At 41.7% G+C, this 22,017-nt stretch overlaps 1 protein-coding gene and 2 long non-coding RNA genes across 3 annotated transcripts in view; all 3 read left to right on the top strand.

Annotated features, from left to right (window-relative positions):
- LOC146986584 (uncharacterized) overlaps positions 1–22,017 on the top strand; it is a 387,075-nt gene that overhangs the window by 141,068 nt on the left and 223,990 nt on the right. The gene's annotated exons all lie outside the window — the stretch shown is intronic.
- On the top strand, positions 4,374–6,295 carry LOC146986591 (uncharacterized). The gene is made up of 3 exons (XR_015036046.1): positions 4,374–4,435; positions 5,216–5,293; positions 6,220–6,295. It is a non-coding gene; the product is annotated as an uncharacterized LOC146986591 (long non-coding RNA).
- Positions 9,359–11,607, top strand: LOC146986592 (uncharacterized). The gene is made up of 3 exons (XR_015036045.1): positions 9,359–9,431; positions 10,678–10,755; positions 11,526–11,607. It is a non-coding gene; the product is annotated as an uncharacterized LOC146986592 (long non-coding RNA).

Here is a 22,017-nt window from a genome sequence, read left to right on the forward strand (position 1 = left end):
TCCTTCTCTACCTCTTCCTGCCTCTCCTCCCTCATCTGTTCTAGCCTCTCCTCCTCTACCTCCTCTGGTCTCTCCATCTCCTCCTTCTCTACCTCTTCCTGCCTCTCCTCCCTCTGTTCTAGCCTCTCCTCCTCTACCTCCTCTGGTCTCTCCATCTCCTCCTTCTCTACCTCTTCCTGCCTCTCCTCCTTCTGTTCTAGCCTCTCCTCCTCTACCTCCTCTGGTCTCTCCATCTCCTCCTTCTCTACCTCTTCCGGCCTCTCCTCCTTCATCTGTTCTAGCCTCTCCTCCTCTACCTCCTCTGGTCTCTCCATCTCCTCCTTCTCTACCTCTTCCGGCCTCTCCTCCTTCATCTGTTCTAGCCTCTCCTCCTCTACCTCCTCTGGTCTCTCCATCTCCTCCTTCTCTACCTCTTCCTGCCTCTCCCCCTCCCTCTGTTCTAGCCTCTCCTCCTCTACCCCCTCTGGTCTCTCCATCTCCTCCTTCTCTACCTCTTCCTGCCTCTCCTCCTTCATCTGTTCTAGCCTCTCCTCCTCTACCTCCTCTGGTCTCTCCTTCTCCATCTCCTCCTTCTCTACCTCTTCCTGCCTCTCCTCCCTCTGTTCTAGCCTCTCCTCCTCTACCTCCTCTGGTCTCTCCATCTCCTCCTTCTCTACCTCTTCCTGCCTCTCCTCCCTCTGTTCTAGCCTCTCCTCCTCTACCTCCTCTGGTCTCTCCATCTCCTCCTTCTCTACCTCTTCCTGCCTCTCCTCCCTCTGTTCTAGCCTCTCCTCCTCTACCTCCTCTGGTCTCTCCTTCTCCATCTCCTCCTTCTCTACCTCTTCCTGCCTCTCCTCCTTCATCTGTTCTAGCCTCTCCTCCTCTACCTCCTCTGGTCTCTCCATCTCCTCCTTCTCTACCTCTTCCGGCCTCTCCTCCTTCATCTGTTCTAGCCTCTCCTCCTCTACCTCCTCTGGTCTCTCCATCTCCTCCTTCTCTACCTCTTCCTGCCTCTCCTCCCTCTGTTCTAGCCTCTCCTCCTCTACCTCCTCTGGTCTCTCCATCTCCTCCTTCTCCACCTCTTCCTGCCTCTCCTCCTTCATCTGTTCTAGCCTCTCCTCCTCTACCTGCTCTGGTCTCTCCATCTCCTCCTTCTCTACCTCTTCCTGCCTCTCCTCCCTCTGTTCTAGCCTCTCCTCCTCTACCTGCTCTGGTCTCTCCATCTCCTCCTTCTCTACCTCTTCCTGCCTCTCCTCCTCCCTCTGTTCTAGCCTCTCCTCCTCTACCTCCTCTGGTCTCTCCATCTCCTCCTTCTCTACCTCTTCCTGCCTCTCCTCCTTCATCTGTTCTAGCCTCTCCTCCTCTACCTCCTCTGGTCTCTCCATCTCCTCCTTCTCTACCTCTTTCTGCCTCTCCTCCCTCTGTTCTAGCCTCTCCTCCTCTACCTCCTCTGGTCTCTCCATCTCCTCCTTCTCTACCTCTTCCTGCCTCTCCTCCTTCATCTGTTCTAGCCTCTCCTCCTCTACCTCCTCTGGTCTCTCCATCTCCTCCTTCTCTACCTCTTTCTGCCTCTCCTCCCTCTGTTCTAGCCTCTCCTCCTCTACCTCCTCTGGTCTCTCCATCTCCTCCTTCTCTACCTCTTCCTGCCTCTCCTCCTTCATCTGTTCTAGCCTCTCCTCCTCTACCTCCTCTGGTCTCTCCATCTCCTCCTTCTCTACCTCTTCCTGCCTCTCCGCCTTCTGTTCTAGCCTCTCCTCCTCTACCTCCTCTGGTCTCTCCATCTCCTCCTTCTCTACCTCTTCCTGCCTCTCCTCCCTCTGTTCTAGCCTCTCCTCCTCTACCTCCTCTGGTCTCTCCATCTCCTCCTTCTCTACCTCTTCCTGCCTCTCCGCCTTCTGTTCTAGCCTCTCCTCCTCTACCTCCTCTGGTCTCTCCTTCTCCATCTCCTCCTTCTCTACCTCTTCCTGCCTCTCCTCCCTCTGTTCTAGCCTCTCCTCCTCTACCTCCTCTGGTCTCTCCATCTCCTCCTTCTCTACCTCTTCCTGCCTCTCCTCCTTCATCTGTTCTAGCCTCTCCTCCTCTACCTCCTCTGGTCTCTCCATCTCCTCCTTCTCTACCTCTTCCTGCCTCTCCTCCTTCATCTGTTCTAGCCTCTCCTCCTCTACCTCCTCTGGTCTCTCCATCTCCTCCTTCTCTACCTCTTCCTGCCTCTCCTCCTTCATCTGTTCTAGCCTCTCCTCTACCTCCTCTGGTCTCTCCATCTCCTCCAGCCTCTCTACTGTCTGTCTCTGTCACCTGACTGAATATGTTGATGCAGGACATATGAACAGATACATGAGGGATACAATGATCATAGAGCTTGATGGTACAGTTATTGCATGAGGAAAAAAGGCTTTTACTTTCACACAATGTGTAATTTATTCCCCGAAAATATGGATGTATAAAATTACATGAGCATCTGAGGTTTTTTTTGTAGGCCTATTTTCCCGACCAATGTTCTTTATTTTTGTTTTTTTAAGCAGTTGCTCCCTTTCACAAAGGACGATACATGGAAATAATAAGCTAGTAGTAAAAAAAAAAACCTTATCTGTTTGCCATTAAATATTGGCTTTTATTCATTATCTGTAGCCTATTGTTGAGGCTCTACAGTTACAGAACAAATGCCGAACATGTTGACAACTTACATTCGCGAGTGACAGCGGGGACGGCCAATCACATGTACGTTAGCGAGAAACGGCCGGACCAATAGGTAGATATTTAGGTTAGAGGTGGGACTTCTAGCAGAGACCGGCTGTTAACCCTTTTTCTGCCATAATCATTTGACTAAACACCACGGACAGCGGACACAGCGGCTGAGTATTGGTAGGGACGTGTCCCTAGCGTCCCTACCCAATTCTACGCCCTTGCTGCTAAGCACAGTCTGGTTTCCTGATTCAGTTGGGACCAACCAGTCATTACTATGAATACTATGTTACACACTTGTCTGGTGTTTCTTTATTTTGGGGGACCACCGTAGCTGATTCAGTTGGGACCAACCAGTCATTACTATGACTACTATGTTACACACTTGTCTGGTGTTTCTTCATTTGGGGGGACCACCGTAGCTGAGAGATAATCTCCACATTTACTGATACTGATATTACTCTTTCATTCACAATGTCAACAACACACCATATATTACATAGAGCCTATAACACTGGGCTACGTTTGCTTTCTATAGTTCACATCACTTCTATCACAGGTCAATCCAACCTTGTAATACTTGATATTCACTTGTTTTCAGCTGTAACAATCACTGCAGTATTATAACAGGCTACACACAAACGACACATTGACTAGAACCAAGTTCAACTTATGTGGAAAAAATATGACTTGGAGCAAGATACTCACAGATGTTGATATTTATGTAAATTATTTATGTTCTCCTTTAACTGTTGCTTATTATTTGGTCTAATGATTTTGGTTTTGTTGATTAGTTGCTTAATAATGATGATTTATCATTTCAGGCAGAAGAACAGCCATGTGATGCTGAGTCCGCTGACACTGAACTCTCCAGACAGAGTCCATCATCCTCCATCATGCAGGCAGGACTCACTTTATTGTGTTTTGTTTTTCATTTTTAGTCAAATATGTACAACTTTGCTCTTGTGCACACTGTTTGGTTGAGTTTAGATCAGTGCAACATTGGTTTTACACATGCTGCAAGCACAGTCTGGTTTCCTGATTCAGTTGGGACCAACCAGTCATTACTATGACTACTATGTTACACACTTGTCTGGTGTTTCTTTATTTGGGGGGACCACCGTAGCTGATTCAGTTGGGACCAACCAGTCATTACTATGACTACTATGTTACACACTTGTCTGGTGTTTCTTTATTTGGGGGGACCATTGTAGCTGATTCAGTTGGGACCAACCAGTCATTACTGTGACTGCTATCTTATACACTTGTCTGGTGTTTCTTCATTTGTGGGGACCACCGTAGCTGAGAGATAATCTCCACATTTACTGATACTGATATTACTCTTTCATTCACAATGTCAACAACACACCATATATTACATAGAGCCTATAACACTGGGCTACGTTTGCTTTCTATAGTTCACATCACTTCTATCACAGGTCAATCCAACCCTGTAACACTTGATATTCACTTGTTTTCAGCTGTAACAATCACTGCAGTATTATAACAGGCTACACACAAACGACACATTGACTAGAACCAAGTTCAACTTATGTGGAAAAAATATGACTTGGAGCCAGATACTCACAGATGTTGATATTTATGTAAATTATTTATGTTCTCCTTTAAAGGTTGCTTATTATTTGGTCTAATGATTTTGGTTTTGTTGATTAGTTGCAATGATGATTTATCATTTCAGGCAGAACAGTCATGTGATGCTGAGTCCGCTGACACTGAACTCTCCAGACAGAGTCCATCATCCTCCATCATGCAGGTAGGACTCACTTTATTGTGTTTTGTGTTTCATTTTTAGTCAAATATGTACAACTTTGCTCTTGTGCACACTGTTTGGTTGAGTTTAGATCAGTGCAACATTGGTTTTACACATGCTGTTAAGCACAGTCTGGTTTCCTGATTCAGTTGGGACCAACCAGTCATTACTGTGACTACTATGTTACACACTTGTCTGGTGTTTCTTTATTTGGGGGGACCACCGTAGCTGATTCAGTTGGGACCAACCAGTCATTACTATGACTACTATGTTACACACTTGTTTGGTGTTTCTTTATTTGGGGGGACCATCGTAGCTGATTCAGTTGGGACCAACCAGTCATTACTGTGACTGCTATCTTATACACTTGTCTGGTGTTTCTTCATTTGTGGGGACCACCGTAGCTGAGAGATAATCTCCACATTTACTGATACTGATATTACTCTTTGATTCACAATGTCAACAACACACCATATATTACATAGAGCTTATAACACTGGGCTACTTTTGCTTTCTATAGTTCACATCACTTCTTCTATCACAGGTCAATCAAACCCTGTAACACTTGATATTCATTTGTTTTCAGCTGTAACAATCACTGCAGTATTATAACTAGAACCAAGTTCAACCTATGTGGAAAAAATATGATTTGGAGCCAGATACTCACAGATGTTGATATTTATGTAAATTATTGATGTTCTCCTTTAACGGTTGCTTATTATTTGGTCTAATGATTTTGGTTTTGTTGATTAGTTGCTTAATAATGATGATTTATCATTTCAGGCAGAAGAACAGCCATGTGATGCTGAGTCCGCTGACACTGAACTCTCCAGACAGAGTCCATCATCCTCCATCATGCAGGTAGGACTCGCTTTATTGTGTTTTGTGTTTCATTTTTAGTCAAATATGTACAACTTTGCTCTTGTGCACACTGTTTGGTTGAGTTTAGATCAGTGCAACATTGGTTTTACACATGCTGCTAAGCACAGTCTGGTTTCCTGATTCAGTTGGGACCAACCAGTCATTACTGTGACTACTATGTTACACACTTGTCTGGTGTTTCTTTATTTGGGGGGACCATCGTAGCTGATTCAGTTGGGACCAACCAGTCATTACTGTGACTGCTATCTTATACACTTGTCTGGTGTTTCTTCATTTGTGGGGACCACCGTAGCTGAGGGATAATCTCCACATTTACTGATACTGATATTACTCTTTGATTCACAATGTCAACAACACACCATATATTACATAGAGCTTATAACACTGGGCTACGTTTGCTTTCTACAGTTCACATCACTTCTTCTATCACATGTCAATCCAACCCTGTAACACTTGATATTCATTTGTTTTCAGCTGTAACAACCACTGCAGTATAATAACAGGCTACACCAGGCGTGTCTAAACTATTCCACAAAGGGCCATGTGGCTGCAGGTTTTAGGTCCAACCAATCAAGAGCACACCATTTGACCAATCAGCTGTCTGAAGACTGAGATCAGCTGATTAAATGAATCAAGTCTGGTGTGCTCCTGCTTGGTTGGAATGAAAACCTGTAGCCACATGGCCCTTTGTGGAATAGTTTGGACAACCCTGGCTATATAAACATCACATTGACTAGAACCAAGTTCAACTTATGTGGAAAAAAATATGATTTGGAGCCAGATACTCACAGATGTTGATATTTATGTAAATTATTGATGTTCTCCTTTAACTGTTGGTTATTATTTGGTCTAATGATTTTGGTTTTGTTGATTAGTTGCTTAATAATGATGATTTATCATTTCAGGCAGAAGAACAGCCATGTGATGCTGAGTCCGCTGACACTGAACTCTCCAGACAGAGTCCATCATCCTCCATCATGCAGGTAGGACTCCCTTTATTGTGTTTTGTGTTTCATTTTTAGTCAAATATGTACAACTTTGCTCTTGTGCACACTGTTTGGTTGAGTTTAGATCAGTGCAACATTGGTTTTACACATGCTGCTAAGCACAGTCTAGTTTCCTGATTCAGTTGGGACCAACCAGTCATTACTATGAATACTATGTTACACACTTGTCTGGTGTTTCTTCATTTGTGGGGACCACCGTAGCTGAGAGATAATCTCCACATTTACTGATACTGATATTACTCTTTCATTCACAATGTCAACAACACACCATATATTACATAGAGCCTATAACACTGGGCTACGTTTGCTTTCTATAGTTCACATCACTTCTATCACAGGTCAATCCAACCTAGTAACACTTGATATTGACTTGTTTTCAGCTGTAACAATCACTGCAGTATTATAACAGGCTACACACAAACGACACATTGGCTAGAACCAAGTTCAACTTATGTGTATAAAATATGACTTGGAGCCAGATACTCACAGATGTTGATATTTATGTTCTCCTTTAACTGTTGCTTATTATTTGGTCTAATGATTTTGGTTTTGTTGATTAGTTGCTTAATTATGATGATTTATCATTTCAGGCAGAACAGCCATGTGATGCTGAGTCCGCTGACACTGAACTCTCCAGACAGAGTCCATCATCCTCCATCATGCAGGTAGGACTCTCTTGTGCACACTGTTTGGTTGAGTTTAGATCAGTGCAACATTGGTTTTACACATGCTGCTAAGCAAAGTCTGGTTTCCTGATTCTGTTGGGACCAACCAGTCATTACTATGACTACAATGTTACACACTTGTCTGGTGTTTCTTCATTTGTGGGGACCACCGTAGCTGAGAGTAGGGATGTCCCGATACCACTTTTTCACTTCCGATACGATACCGATATTGCAGCCTTCAATATCGGCCCGATACCGATATTGATCCGATATTAGGGGTGGTGAAAAAAAAACTAATTATTATATATATATATATATATATATATTTATATATAATTATTTATATGTTTCAAATTCTAATACAAAGGAGAGTCCTCCTGTTGCTGACTGACAGGCTGCTGCTGTCATGTTCTTCTATGGGACAAACAGTAGTGAGCTTACTTTTGAACTGTGAAATATTAAAAAATAAACCTTATTTACAACTGTTATTGAATTACTGTAGGTACATCAATGTCAAACAAAAGGCAAAATCTTCTTGCTTCAAGGTTTTATTTGTCACTCCAAATTGAAGATTATAGCCTGCCTTACAGTAAAAATGGCATACATCAAATAAAAAGAGGAGTAAAGCAATATATTAAGCAGCAATATTTAAGCATCAAAGATGTTTAATCAAACCCACATAGTTTGAAACAACGTTCAAAACACACAGCCAGCGTCACAACTAAGCATAAAGCCCGCTAGCTTAATGCTAACGTATAATGTAAAACGCCATAGACAGGCTAACAGAAATTAGCATCGTTAATTTAATGCTGGCTTTTTAGCACTGTTACTCGCGCCCGGTGTGAACGCACCGTAACCTGACCGTAACACGGCACAACATGTGGACCAGCTGGTCTTCCTCCAGAAGAATCTGACCACTGACCTTTAGAGCAATATAGCGCATTTACCGTTGATTAGCGGGCAAGCGCGACCTGTCCATGCACCTGTGTCTGTGTGTGACACGCTGTTGTTATTGTGATCATGTGATCTCTGCATGCTGCAGCCGGCCGCTCTTCTTCTCTGGCAGGCGGCGCACCAACATTAAGGTGCATTAGCGCCACCTACTGTGTTAAAGCGTGAACGAGAGTCACCTATTCATATGGGACAGAAGTGCTGGAGCGGAATAATGGACTGCTTTTATCGGAGCGTTTATATCGGAGATTTTAGATGCAGTCCGATATAATCCGATATTCGTTTTTTTGGCTGATATCGGACATAAATCCGATATCAATATCGGATCGGGACATCCCTAGCTGAGAGATAATCTCCACAATTACTGATACTGGTATTACTCTTTCATTCACAATGTCAACAACACACCATATATTACATAGAGCCTATAACACTGGGCTACGTTTGCCCCCTGTGAAGGGTGGATGAGTCTGTAACTGCAACCACTGGATGGCCCTAGGCTCCTGATAAAGATCTGAAAGTTTAAGGCTGATAACTCAAAGCGCATAGACGCTATTAAATAATTGCTGTTGAAATATGTCTCCCGCAACAGGAGGCTTTAAACATGACCATTGCTTTTTGGCCATTTTGGACCTTTCTGAATGGAACAGAGTTCTGATTTTTGGCACAAACAATCTATTCCCCAGTCTGGACTAGAACCTAAAAGCTCAGCTTCCCAGCTTAAAATATTGGTGAGTTATTCCAGAAATTAGGGCTAAAATCATCAGATTTCACATGAAAAGTTGACCTTTGACCCCTGTGAAGGGTGGACGAGTCTGTAATTGCAAACACTGGATGGCTCTAGGCTCCTGATAAAGGTGTGAAAGTTTCAGGCTTATAACTCAAAGCGTGTGGAAGCTATTAAATAATTGCTGTTGAAATATGTCTCCCGCAATAGGAGGCTTTAAACATTACCATTGGTTTTTGGCCATTTTGGACCCTTCTGAATGGAACAGAGCTCTGATTTTTGGCACAAACAATCTATTCCCCAGTCTGGACTAGAACCTAAAAGCTCAGCTTCCCAGCTCAAAGTGTTGGTGAGTTATTCCAGAAATTAGGGCTAAAATCATCAGATTTCACATGAAAAGTTAACAAATAGTTCACATCACTTCTTCCATCACAGGTCAATCCAACCCTGTAACACTTGATATTCATTTGTTTTCAGCTGTAACAATAACTGCAGTATTATAACAGGCTACGTCACATTGACTAGAACCAAGTTCAATTTATTTGGAAAAATTATGATTTGGAGCCAGATACTCACAGATGTTGATATTTATGTAAATTATTGATGTTCTCCTTTAACGGTTGCTTATTATTTGGTCTAATGATTTTGGTTTTGTTGATTAGTTGCTTAATAATGATGATTTATCATTTCAGGCAGAACAGCCATGTGATGCTGAGTCCGCTGACACTGAACTCTCCAGACAGAGTCCATCATCCTCCATCATGCAGGTAGGACTCATTTTATTGTGTTTTGTGTTTCATTTTTAGTCAAATATGTACAACTTTGCTCCTGTGCACACTGTTTGGTTGAGTTTAGATCAGTGCAACATTGGTTTTACACATGCTGCTAAGCACAGTCTGGTTTCCTGATTCAGTTGGGACCAACCAGTCATTACTATGAATACTATGTTACACACTTGTCTGGTGTTTCTTTATTTGGGGGGACCACCGTAGCTGAGAGATAATCTCCACATTTACTGATACTGATATTACTCTTTCATTCACAATGTCAACAACACACCATATATTACATAGAGCCTATAACACTGGGCTACGTTTGCTTTCTATAGTTCACATCACTTCTATCACAGGTCAATCCAACCTTGTAATACTTGATATTCACTTGTTTTCAGCTGTAACAATCACTGCAGTATTATAACAGGCTACACAAACGTCACATTGACTAGAACCAAGTTCAATTTATGTGGAGAAAATATGATTTGGAGCCAGATACTCACAGATGTTGATATTTATGTTGGGACCAACCAGTCATTACTATGACTACTATGTTACACACTTGTCTGGTGTTTCTTTATTTGGGGGACCACCGTAGCTGATTCAGTAGGGACCAACCAGTCATTACTATGACTACTATGTTACACACTTGTCTGGTGTTTCTTTATTTGGGGGACCACCGTAGCTGATTCAGTTGGGACCAACCAGTCATTACTATGACTACTATGTTACACACTTGTCTGGTGTTTCTTTATTTGGGGGGACCATCGTAGCTGATTCAGTAGGGACCAACCAGTCATTACTGTGACTGCTATCTTACACACTTGTCTGGTGTTTCTTCATTTCTGGGGACCACCGTAGCTGAGAGATAATCTCCACATTTACTGATACTGACATTACTCTTTCATTCACAATGTCAACAACACACCATATATTACATAGAGCTTATAACACTGGGCTACTTTTGCTTTCTATAGTTCACATCACTTCTTCTATCACAGGTCAATCAAACCCTGTAACACTTGATATTCATTTGTTTTCAGCTGTAACAATCACTGCAGTATTATAACTAGAACCAAGTTCAACTTATGTGGAAAAAATATGATTTGGAGCCAGATACTCACAGATGTTGATATTTATGTAAATTATTGATGTTCTCCTTTAACGGTTGCTTATTATTTGGTCTAATGATTTTGGTTTTGTTGATTAGTTGCTTAATAATGATGATTTATCATTTCAGGCAGAAGAACAGCCATGTGATGCTGAGTCCGCTGACACTGAACTCTCCAGACAGAGTCCATCATCCTCCATCATGCAGGTAGGACTCACTTTATTGTGTTTTGTGTTTCATTTTTAGTCAAATATGTACAACTTTGCTCTTGTGCACACTGTTTGGTTGAGTTTAGATCAGTGCAACATTGGTTTTACACATGCTGCAAGCACAGTCTGGTTTCCTGATTCAGTTGGGACCAACCAGTCATTACTATGTTACACACTTGTCTGGTGTTTCTTTATTTGGGGGGACCACCGTAGCTGATTCAGTTGGGACCAATCAGTCATTACTACGACTACTATGTTACACACTTGTCTGGTGTTTCTTTATTTGGGGGGACCATCGTAGCTGATTCAGTAGGGACCAACCAGTCATTACTGTGACTGCTATCTTACACACTTGTCTGGTGTTTCTTCATTTGTGGGGACCACCGTAGCTGAGAGATAATCTCCACATTTACTGATACTGATATTACTCTTTGATTCACAATGTCAACAACACACCATATATTACATAGAGCTTATAACACTGGGCTACTTTTGCTTTCTATAGTTCACATCACTTCTTCTATCACAGGTCAATCAAACCCTGTAACACTTGATATTCATTTGTTTTCAGCTGTAACAATCACTGCAGTATTATAACTAGAACCAAGTTCAATTTATGTGGAAAAAATGTGATTTGGAGCCAGATACTCACAGATGTTGATATTTATGTAAATTATTGATGTTCTCCTTTAACGGTTGCTTATTATTTGGTCTAATGATTTTGGTTTTGTTGATTAGTTGCTTAATAATGATGATTTATCATTTCAGGCAGAAGAACAGCCATGTGATGCTGAGTCCGCTGACACTGAACTCTCCAGACAGAGTCCATCATCCTCCATCATGCAGGCAGGACTCACTTTATTGTGTTTTGTGTTTCATTTTTAGTCAAATATGTACAACTTTGCTCTTGTGCACACTGTTTGGTTGAGTTTAGATCAGTGCAACATTGGTTTTACACATGCTGCAAGCACAGTCTGGTTTCCTGATTCAGTTGGGACCAACCAGTCATTACTATGACTACTATGTTACACACTTGTCTGGTGTTTCTTTATTTGGGGGGACCATCGTAGCTGATTCAGTTGGGACCAACCAGTCAACCAGGAAATATGGAGGGAAAGAAGGAAGGAAATATGGAGGGAAGAAAGGTAGGAAGGACAGATGGAAGAAAGGGAAGAAGAACAGATGGTAGGAAGAAGGGAAGGAAGGAACAAATAAAGGATAAAAGGGAGTAGGAAGGACAGATGGAAGGGCATGAGGAAGAAGGGGAGGAAGGGCAGGAGGAAGAAAGAGCGGTTAAAAGGAAGAAAGAGGTTAAAAGGGCAGAAGGAAGTCAGGTCAGGGAGGAAGGACAGAAGGGAAGAAGGACAGATGGAAGGGAAGAAGGACAGAAGGAAGACAGGGAGGAAGGACAGAAGGAAGACAGGGAGGAAGGATAGATGGAAGGAAGGAAAGGACAGAAGAAAGAAAGGATAAAAGGACAGATGGAAGGAAGGAAAGGACAGAAGAAAGAAAGGATAAAAGGACAGATGGAAGGAAGAAAGGACTGAAGAAAGAAAGGGAGGAAGGAAGGAAGGACCAAAGAAATGATAAAAGGAAGTAGGAAGGACAGAAGGAAGAAAGGGAGGAAGGACAGATGGAAAGAAGAAAGTGGGCCGGATTGCACCCCTTGGTGGGCCGTTTCTGGCCCACGGGCCGCATGTTTGACACCTGCCACATCTGGTTCCCTCCTACTTGCATGTCAGTAATTTGTTGTTGTTTTTTTTGTCTTTCGTTTTTAGAAACTTCTGTCACAACAGAGGAAAGTGAGACAGCAGGGTCAGATGTGAGCCACAGAAAAATAGTATCACAACAGGATCCTCACAAACCTCTGACGAGGTTGAAAGGTAAAGTTTTTAAAATTTGAATTTCAAGATTGGCTGCCAAAAAATAAGTAAATTAACGAGAGCTACTTTGTTTGTGTTGTGTGTTGGTGTATAGGGCGACAACCTAACAAAAAAAGGATGTGGGAGAAGGATGAGGTCGCTGCCGTGGAAAGGCACATGATGTCCTTCATAGAGTCATGTCGGGTTCCTGGAAAAAGGGACTGTGACAAGTGCCTTGACAGTGAAAGAAAAGCCCTTCGAAATAGAAACTGGCTAAGTCTTAAGTTTTACGTTAAAAATCGCATCACAGCACTGAAAAAAAAAAAGTAGAGTTTAACCCTTAAAAAGGAAGGGAAGGAGGGAGGAAGAAGGAGGGAAGGAGGGAGGGAGGGAAGGAGGGAGGAAGAAGAACAGATGAAGGAAGGAAGGACAGATGAAGGAAGGAAGAAAGGACAGATGAAAGGATGGAAGAAAGGACAGATGGAAGGAAGGAAGAAAGGACAGATGGAAGGAAGGAAGAAAGGACAGATGAAAGGATGGAAGAAAGGACAGATGGACGGAAGGAAGAAAGGACAGATGAAGGAAGGAAGGACAGATGAAGGAAGGAAGAAAGGACAGATGAAGGAAGGAAGGACAGATGGAAGGAAGGAAGAAAGGACAGATGAAGGAAGGAAGGACAGATGAAGGAAGGAAGAAAGGACAGATGAAAGGATGGAAGAAAGGACAGATGGAAGGAAGGAAGAAAGGACAGATGAAGGAAGGAAGGACAGATGAAGGAAGGAAGAAAGGACAGATGAAGGAAGGAAGGACAGATGGAAGGAAGGAAGAAAGGACAGATGAAGGAAGGAAGGAAGGAAGGACAGATGAAAGGATGGAAGAAAGGACAGATGAAAGGATGGAAGAAAGGACAGATGGAAGGAAGGAAGGAAGGACAGATGAAGGAAGGAAGGACAGATGAAGGAAGGAATGACAGATGGAAGGAAGGAAGAAAGGACAGATGAAAGGACGGAAGAAAGGACAGATGGAAGGAAGGAAGAAAGGACAGATGAAAGGATGGAAGAAAGGACAGATGGAAGGAAGGAAGAAAGGACAGATGAAGGAAGGAAGGACAGATGAAGGAAGGAAGAAAGGACAGATGAAGGAAGGAAGGACAGATGGAAGGAAGGAAGAAAGGACAGATGAAGGAAGGAAGGACAGATGAAGGAAGGAAGAAAGGACAGATGAAGGAAGGAAGAAAGGACAGATGAAGGAAGGAAGGAAGGACAGATGAAGGAAGGAAGAAAGGATAGAAGGAGGGAACATTTACCCTAACAGCTGAACTTAGATCTGAGGGAGGAAGGAAGGACCCGGGAGGACAACAGGAAGGTTAAAGAGTCTGTATCTCCTGGTGCACGTTGCCTGTTTAAGGGTTAACCCTTAAATGATAGAGTTAGAGTTAGATGTGTTAGAGTTGATGTGTATTGATATGGGTATAGTTAGGTATACCAATAGTTAGTGATACCACCATAATTGTAAAGTTACAATTATTTGTGTACCGTGGACTGTCAAGCTATTAAAAACTGTAGCCTTTGGCCCACATCCACTGTGTTTGTCATTAAGTGATATAAATGCTTAAACACAGGCATTATGGGCACTGACACACATTTTGCATGAACTGTTCGTCCAGACAACAGGTGATCTCTGGCACGTGTGAGTATCTGTACATAAATGTGTGTATGTGCAGATCTGCATCACAGTATGTGAATGTGCTGTACATTTACTGTATAAGTGAATGTACAGCATATTTGAAGTGTAACATATTTTGTTCTATTGGTGCCATATGTATGAACACCAAAATCCAGCCAAAGCCAGAAAATTAACAGACAAGCCAAAAATGTCTTGAGTGAGGCATAAGGGTTAAGAAAACATGCTGCCAAGCAGCACAAATACATTTGATCAGGCGTGTTTAGATGCCAGTAGAGCCAGGAGCAACAGCTGCATAAAAACATTAGCGCAGCTACGTAACTGACATATAAAGTAACAAATAAAATTGGTTCTCAGCTGGTTCACAAGTTGAACTGACTGGTTAACGGAGTCAGTGGTGTGTAAGGTCTCTACAAAGTAAGTTGAACCTGAATGTGTGTTAAGTGGTCCACAGGAAGACAGAAAAATCAGACAGTGTGTATATGTGGACCCCACCAATCACAAAAACATGACAAGTCCCCAGGAAGTTGTTCCTGGTCAGGTGAGGGACTCTACTTCTTCTGATTGACAATTTGAAGTGACATCTGTGTTTCTGGCTGTTCCAGTATATTGCTTGATTTTTTTCAGTGCTGTAGAACCTTCAGAAAGGGTGGTCCCCAGATTGCACGTCCACGTCTTGTGTCCCTACAATGGCATATAGACAAGGCTGTGTGTGTGTGTGAGTGTGTGTGTGTGTGTGTGTGTGTGTGTGTGAGTGAGTGAGGAAGATATACATAAAGTTCTGACCTGACAACTGTATGAAATGTGTGTGTGTTGGACGTGTGTGTCTGTTTGTGTATGGTTAGTGTGTGTCCATTTGTGTGTGTGTTTGTTGTGTGTGCATGTGTGTCTGTTTGTGTGTAATTGTGTAAATTGTGTATGTGTTTGGTAAGTGGTTGTATGTTTGTTGGGTGTGTGTGTGTGTGTGTGTGTGTAGGTGTGTGTGTTTGTGTGTGTGTGGTAGTTAGTGTGTGTCCATTTGTGTGTGTGTTGGATGTGTGTGTATGGTGAGTGTGTGTCCATTTGTGTGTGTGTCTCCATTTGTGTGTGTGTGTGTGTGTGTATGGTGTGTGTGTGTGTGTGTGTGTGTGTGTGTGTGTTTGTAGTAGTTAGTGTGTGTCCATTTGTGTGTGTGTGTTGGATGTGTATGCATGGTGAGTGTGTGTCCATTTGTGTGTGTGTGTGTGTGTGTTGGATGTGTGTGTATGGTGAGTGTGTGTGTGTGTGTGTGTCCATTTGTGTGTGTGTGTGTGTGTGTGTGTGTGTGTGTGTGTGTGTGTGTGTGTGTGTGTGTGTGTTGGATGTGTGTGTGTGTGTGTGTGTGTGTGTGTGTGTGGTAGTTAGTGTGTGTCCATTTGTGTGTGTGTGTGTGTGTGTGTGTATGACCGACAGACAGTCAGACAGAGAGAATGTGTGTGCGTTGCCATGGTGACGTTGCCATGGTGAGGTTACCATGGTGAGGTTGCCATGTTGAGGTTACCATGTAACTGTTGGCTGGTGGCTTTAAGGTATGGTGGCAGCTTTAACCATAGGCTTTAACTGCTCTGTGACACCCTCAAACAGATCTAATGTACGACAAATCTGTACTTAGTACGAGCAAAAGGTTTACATTTTCCGAACCATAAGACCTTGCTGAACGCGTCCGTGTCACTTTGGTGTTTCTAGAGTAAAAATTGTTGATTGTGTCGCAGGTTGGAAACTTTGGGACGTTTAGAAAATCAGCGCCTACTTTTGAATGGGAGTCAATGAGAGGAGAGAGGGAAATGGCTGCACTCAGAGGCTCCCAGTTTAAATTGTGTTCGTCTCTCTGGTTTTTTGAGCACATGAAGAGATCAAGGATGAGCTTGTCTACAAGCATGCCCGAAATTATGTGTGTAAAGTGTAATCTGTGGCCGTACTGACAGGATAGAGAGAAAAATGTGAGAGGATTTTTAGACCCTCTGTCACTCTGCCAACTGCCAACGTCCGAACATTCCGTCCCATTGACTTTCATGTTAAATCTGAATTTTGTCAGAAATTTTAATGATTTTAAAACTATACATATATCTGAAACTGTTGAAGATATCAATAAGCTGAGATACAGCTGAATAGTTGAAAGGTTTGTGAACAGTTTAAAAGTTGAATGAAGTCTGTAGCTGAAAGTATGCTGAAGCTATTAGAGGCTGAATGAAGCAGAAGATTTGAAGAGTTTGAAGACTGTTTCAATGTATTTCCTATGAGAGAAAAATTGCACAAAAAGTTAAATATTTTAAAAAGTATAAATAGTATGAAAGAGAAAAATAATAGCATAAATGTCCTGAAAAAGCTGCACGTTTTGATATATGAATTGTTGAAATAGCACAAAGTATGAAGAAGTAGTTAAACACAGAAAAAGGGAAGAAGACTCAGAATAATAATAATAATAATAACTAGAAAAAGATAGCATTTCCTGCAGAAAATGCGTGTGAATGCTGAAAGCAGCTGAACGCTGTTGCTGAAGCAATGCTGAATGAGCTGAAAAAATTGTTGAATCAACGCTAAATTAGTTGACGAAACTGCTAAAGCAATGTTGAAAAGACTAATGCTAGAGTAGAGTAGAGTAGAGTAGAGTAGAGTAGAGTAGAGTAGAGTAGAGTATAGTAGAGTAGAGTAGAGTAGAGAGTAGAGGAATACTTTATTCATCCCTAGGAGGGAAAAAGCTGAAACATGTAACTTGTAGTGTGAGATGAATGCCTTTTTAAAGGTAAAAAGCAGTAGAAATGCTAAAGGGAGAAGAAAACATTGAAATTCTGCATGTTTAAATGTAATGGTTAAATAGTTAAATCTGTAGCTAACCTAACAGGAAGGACAACTGATGAACCAGCACCAAGGGGGCAGTTGTTGGTCTGAGAAGTGAAGCTCACTTCCGCGTTCAAAAAACTGCAATCCCCTCGGATTCCTCTGGGGGCTGGTGTCAGAAGGGAGCATTCCCCATAGAGCCCCATGTTAAAATCGCCGACTTTACATCCTCAGTAAACATGTTAAAAGCCTGGTGTCAGAACGTTTTTTCGTCTCAATCGATAGTTTCTACCCCCGCACACACTCTGAGGGGGGTGAATTTTTTTTTAACTCTACCGTTTTACTGTTATTAGGTTAAAATTCTGGCCAATTAGGGCGCGGAAACGTTGAGTGACAGGTCCGAGCAGCTCCGTGGACAGCTGCTTCGAGGCCAGTGGGCGGGAACTCGGCCGGCCAATCCAACATGGCGCTGTTCAGGCCGCCATATTTGAGTCACAAAAACGACTCCCCAAAACCAATGGGTGACGTCACGGACGCTACGTCCATTCTTTTTACAGTCTATGACCAGCACTAACATAGCCGAAGCAATGGCTGAGAATATATTTAAAAGTAGAAGATGTGAGACTTTGTATGAAATGGCTGGAAATTACTTGAATTGTCAAAGAAGAGTTTGAAAAATTCCTGAATTAGGAAAAAAGTTAATGCCTACTGAAATACATTGTAAACTGACAGCAGAAGAACATTGTTGAAGAATATAGATGGAGCATTAGCTGAGGAGTAGAACATGTAAACAGCGGGTTTAATGGTGTGAAATGGTTGAGAAGAGCCTCAGTAGTTTAGGATACGTGTAAAACAATGTGTTCAACATGACCAAAATGGGGAAATGTGTATTTTCAGTTTAAATAGCTAAAGAACAAAATTAACAGCAACGAGTCCATTAACTACAACAGGAAGATAGAGAGGTACACACAAAACAGTCAGACAACTGTAGGAAAAGTGTGTGCGTGTGTGTGTGTGTGTGTGTGTGTGTGTGTGTGTGTGTGTGTGTGTGTGTGTGTGTGTGTGTGTGTGTGTGTGTGTGTGTGTGTGTGTGTGTGTGTGTGTGTGTGTGTGTGTGTGTGTGTGTGTGTGTGTGTGTGTGTGTGTGTGTGTGTGTGTGTGTGTGTGTGAGTGAGTGAGGAAGATATACATAAAGTTCTGACCTGACAACTGTATGAAATGTGTGTGTGTTGGACGTGTGTGTCTGTTTGTGTATGGTTAGTGTGTGTCCATTTGTGTGTGTGTTTGTTGTGTGTGCATGTGTGTCTGTTTGTGTGTAATTGTGTAAATTGTGTATGTGTTTGGTAAGTGGTTGTATGTTTGTTGGGTGTGTGTGTGTGTGTGTGTGTGTGTGTGTGTGTGTGTGTGTGTGTGTGTGTGTGTGTGTAGGTGTGTGTGTTTGTGTGTGTGTGGTAGTTAGTGTGTGTCCATTTGTGTGTGTGTTGGATGTGTGTGTATGGTGAGTGTGTGTCCATTTGTGTGTGTGTCTCCATTTGTGTGTGTGTGTGTGTGTATGGTGTGTGTGTGTGTGTGTGTGTGTGTGTTTGTAGTAGTTAGTGTGTGTCCATTTGTGTGTGTGTGTGTGTGTTGGATGTGTGTGTATGGTGAGTGTGTGTCCATTTGTGTGTGTGTGTGTGTGTGTGTCCATTTGTGTGTGTGTGTGTGTGTGGTAGTTAGTGTGTGTCCATTTGTGTGTGTGTGTGTGTGTGTGTGTGTGTGTGTGTGTGTGTGTGTTGGATGTGTGTGTATGGTGTGTGTGTGTGTGTGTGTGTAGTAGTTAGTGTGTGTCCATTTGTGTGTGTGTGTGTTGGATGTGTATGCATGGTGAGTGTGTGTCCATTTGTGTGTGTGTGTGTGTGTGTGTTGGATGTGTGTGTATGGTGAGTGTGTGTCCATTTGTGTGTGTGTGTCCATTTGTGTGTGTGTTGGATGTGTGTGTGTGTGTATGACCGACAGACAGTCAGACAGAGAGAATGTGTGTGCGTTGCCATGGTGACGTTGCCATGGTGAGGTTACCATGGTGAGGTTGCCATGTTGAGGTTACCATGTAACTGTTGGCTGGTGGCTTTAAGGCATGGTGGCAGCTTTAACCATAGGCTTTAACTGCTCTGTGACACCCTCAAACAGATCTAATGTACGACAAATCTGTACTTAGTACGAGCAAAAGGTTTACATTTTCCGAACCATAAGACCTTGCTGAACGCGTCCGTGTCACTTTGGTGTTTCTAGAGTAAAAATTGTTGATTGTGTCGCAGGTTGGAAACTTTGGGACGTTTAGAAAATCAGCGCCTACTTTTGAATGGGAGTCAATGAGAGGAGAGAGGGAAATGGCTGCACTCGGAGGCTCCCAGTTTAAATTGTGTTCGTCTCTCTGGTTTTTTGAGCACATGAAGAGATCAAGGATGAGCTTGTCTACAAGCATGCCCGAAATTATGTGTGTAAAGTGTAATCTGTGGCCATACTGACAGGATAGAGAGAAAAATGTGAGAGGATTTTTAGACCCTCTGTCACTCTGCCAACTGCCAACGTCCGAACATTCCGTCCCATTGACTTTCATGTTAAATCTGAATTTTGTCAGAAATTTTAATGATTTTAAAACTATACATATATCTGAAACTGTTGAAGATATCAATAAGCTGAGATATAGCTGAATAGTTGAAAGGTTTGTGAACAGTTTAAAAGTTGAATGAAGTCTGTAGCTGAAAGTATGCTGAAGCTATTAGAGGCTGAATGAAGCAGAAGATTTGAAGAGTTTGAAGACTGTTTCAATGTATTTCCTATGAGAAAAAAATTGCAGAAAAAGTTAAATATTTTAAAAAGTATAAATAGTATGAAAGAGAAAAATAATAGCAATATTGTCCTGAAAAAGCTGCACGTTTTGATATATGAATTGTTGAAATAGCACAAAGTATGAAGGAGCAGAAAACTGCTGAAAAAGGGTGAAAGAAGTAAGAATAATAATAAGTATAAAGATTTGAATAACAATAGTGTGAATGCTTCCAGCATTCACACTAATAATAATAATAAGTTTAAAGAAACAAAATGGCCGAACAGAATAACAATACTGTGAATGCTTCCAGCATTCACACTAATAAGTTTAAAGAAACAAAATGGCCGAACAGAATAACAATACTGTGAATGCTTCCAGCATTCACACTAATAAGTATAAAGATTTGAATAACAATAGTGTGAATGCTTCCAGCATTCACACTAACTAGGAAAAAATCCACACAATAACAGTAGTGCCCGGGCTTCGCCCGGGCACTGGTCCCTGCAGCTATTTCATAGCTGTTGGGACCAGTGCCCGGTGCGATTGCCCGTGGCCCTAATAACTACATCATATCTGAAGGCTAAAAGTCGAGCATGTAAGAGTAGAAGGGTTGAAATCTGAAATACGTGAGAAAAGATTAAAAAGTAAAACTTATAAGAAGGACGTTGAATTTGTAAGAAATGTTTGGAAAATTACTTGTAAGCAGGAGGCTGAATGATATGGAATGGATGCATTTGTTGTTATTTAAAACAGTTAGAATTTTTTTGTTGAACCATTACTAATATAGATGAAACAATATCTGAAGTGTAAAAGTAGAATAATATAGAAGTAGTTACAATCCGTTAAAGGGCAGAATAACTAAAAATAACTACAACATATCTGAAGGGTAAAAGTTAAACATGTTAATAAAAAGTTTGAGGAAAATGTAGAAATCCTGCATCTTTATAGTTTAACAGTTGAATGGTTGAAATCTGAAATAGGTGAGAAAAAAATTAAAAAGAAGAACTTATAAGAAGGATGTTGGAAAATTGCTTGAATTTTTGAAGATTGGTGTGGAAAAAATAGGTCTACTCAAATGAATAAATATATTAAGAGCTTGAAAGTATTTGTTGAACAAATATGTATAAAAACGAAGCAATACCTGAAGTGTATAACTTGTAAGCAAGAGACTGAATGATAGGGAATGGATGCAAATCCCAGAATTGTTTAAGTGTAAAAAATAGTGTGAAAATATAAATTTATAAATGAAAAATATGAAACTCCTTACATGGTTGAGAAATGGCCTGAATTGTTGGAATTAATGAGGAAAAAGTCCAAGTCCTTCAAAGTAAAATGTAAGGATTGAAGGTGGAAAAGTCTAAAGTCAGGACATGAAGAAGCTCCAAATCCTGAAATATCCATTATGAGAACTGGGGTATATATAGAAATGGGGTAGAAACAAGGAAACAAGGAATGAAGTAAAAAGAAAGAGAAAGGGAGTAGAAAGAAAGAAAGAAAGAAAGAGACTGAATGATGCCAGAATTGTTTAAGATACGTTTAAAAAAAGAGTGTGAAGATATACATTCATAAATGAAAAATGTGAAAGTCCTTAAATGGTCTGAATTGTTGGAATTAATGAGAAAAAGTTCAAGTCCTTCAAAGTAAAGGGTTAAAGAGGAAAGTCAGGACATGAAGAAGCTCCAAATCCTGAAATCTCCATTACAAGAATAAACTGAAATGTATGTAAGAGAAATAAATTATTAGAGATGTTTAAAAATTCCCCTCAAAGATATGAACTCATTTAGAGGCTGATTATGAGCTGTAAGCCAGTGTGTCTCTGTGGTTGTGTGTCTCTCTGTCTGTGTGTGTGTGTGTGTGTGTGTGTGTGTGTGTGTGTGTGTGTGTGTGTGTGTGTGTGTGTGTGTGTGTGTGTGTGTGTGTGTGTGTGTGTGTGTGTGTCTCTCTCTCTCTGTCTGCACCACACAGAGCAGAGCAGTGAGATTTGAGCTCTGTGCAGCTCCGAACAACAGCCTCTGAAAAGAGAACCGTACCTCTTACCAGAATGTGGTCATGACTATCGGGGCAAGGAGACCTTCCTGAGCGAGCCAATGTGCATTAAATGTTTGTAGGG

Source organism: Trachurus japonicus, chromosome 6, assembly GCF_045865225.1.
Source record: "Trachurus japonicus isolate A0001 chromosome 6, Traja_1.0".
NCBI lineage: Eukaryota > Metazoa > Chordata > Actinopteri > Carangiformes > Carangidae > Trachurus > Trachurus japonicus.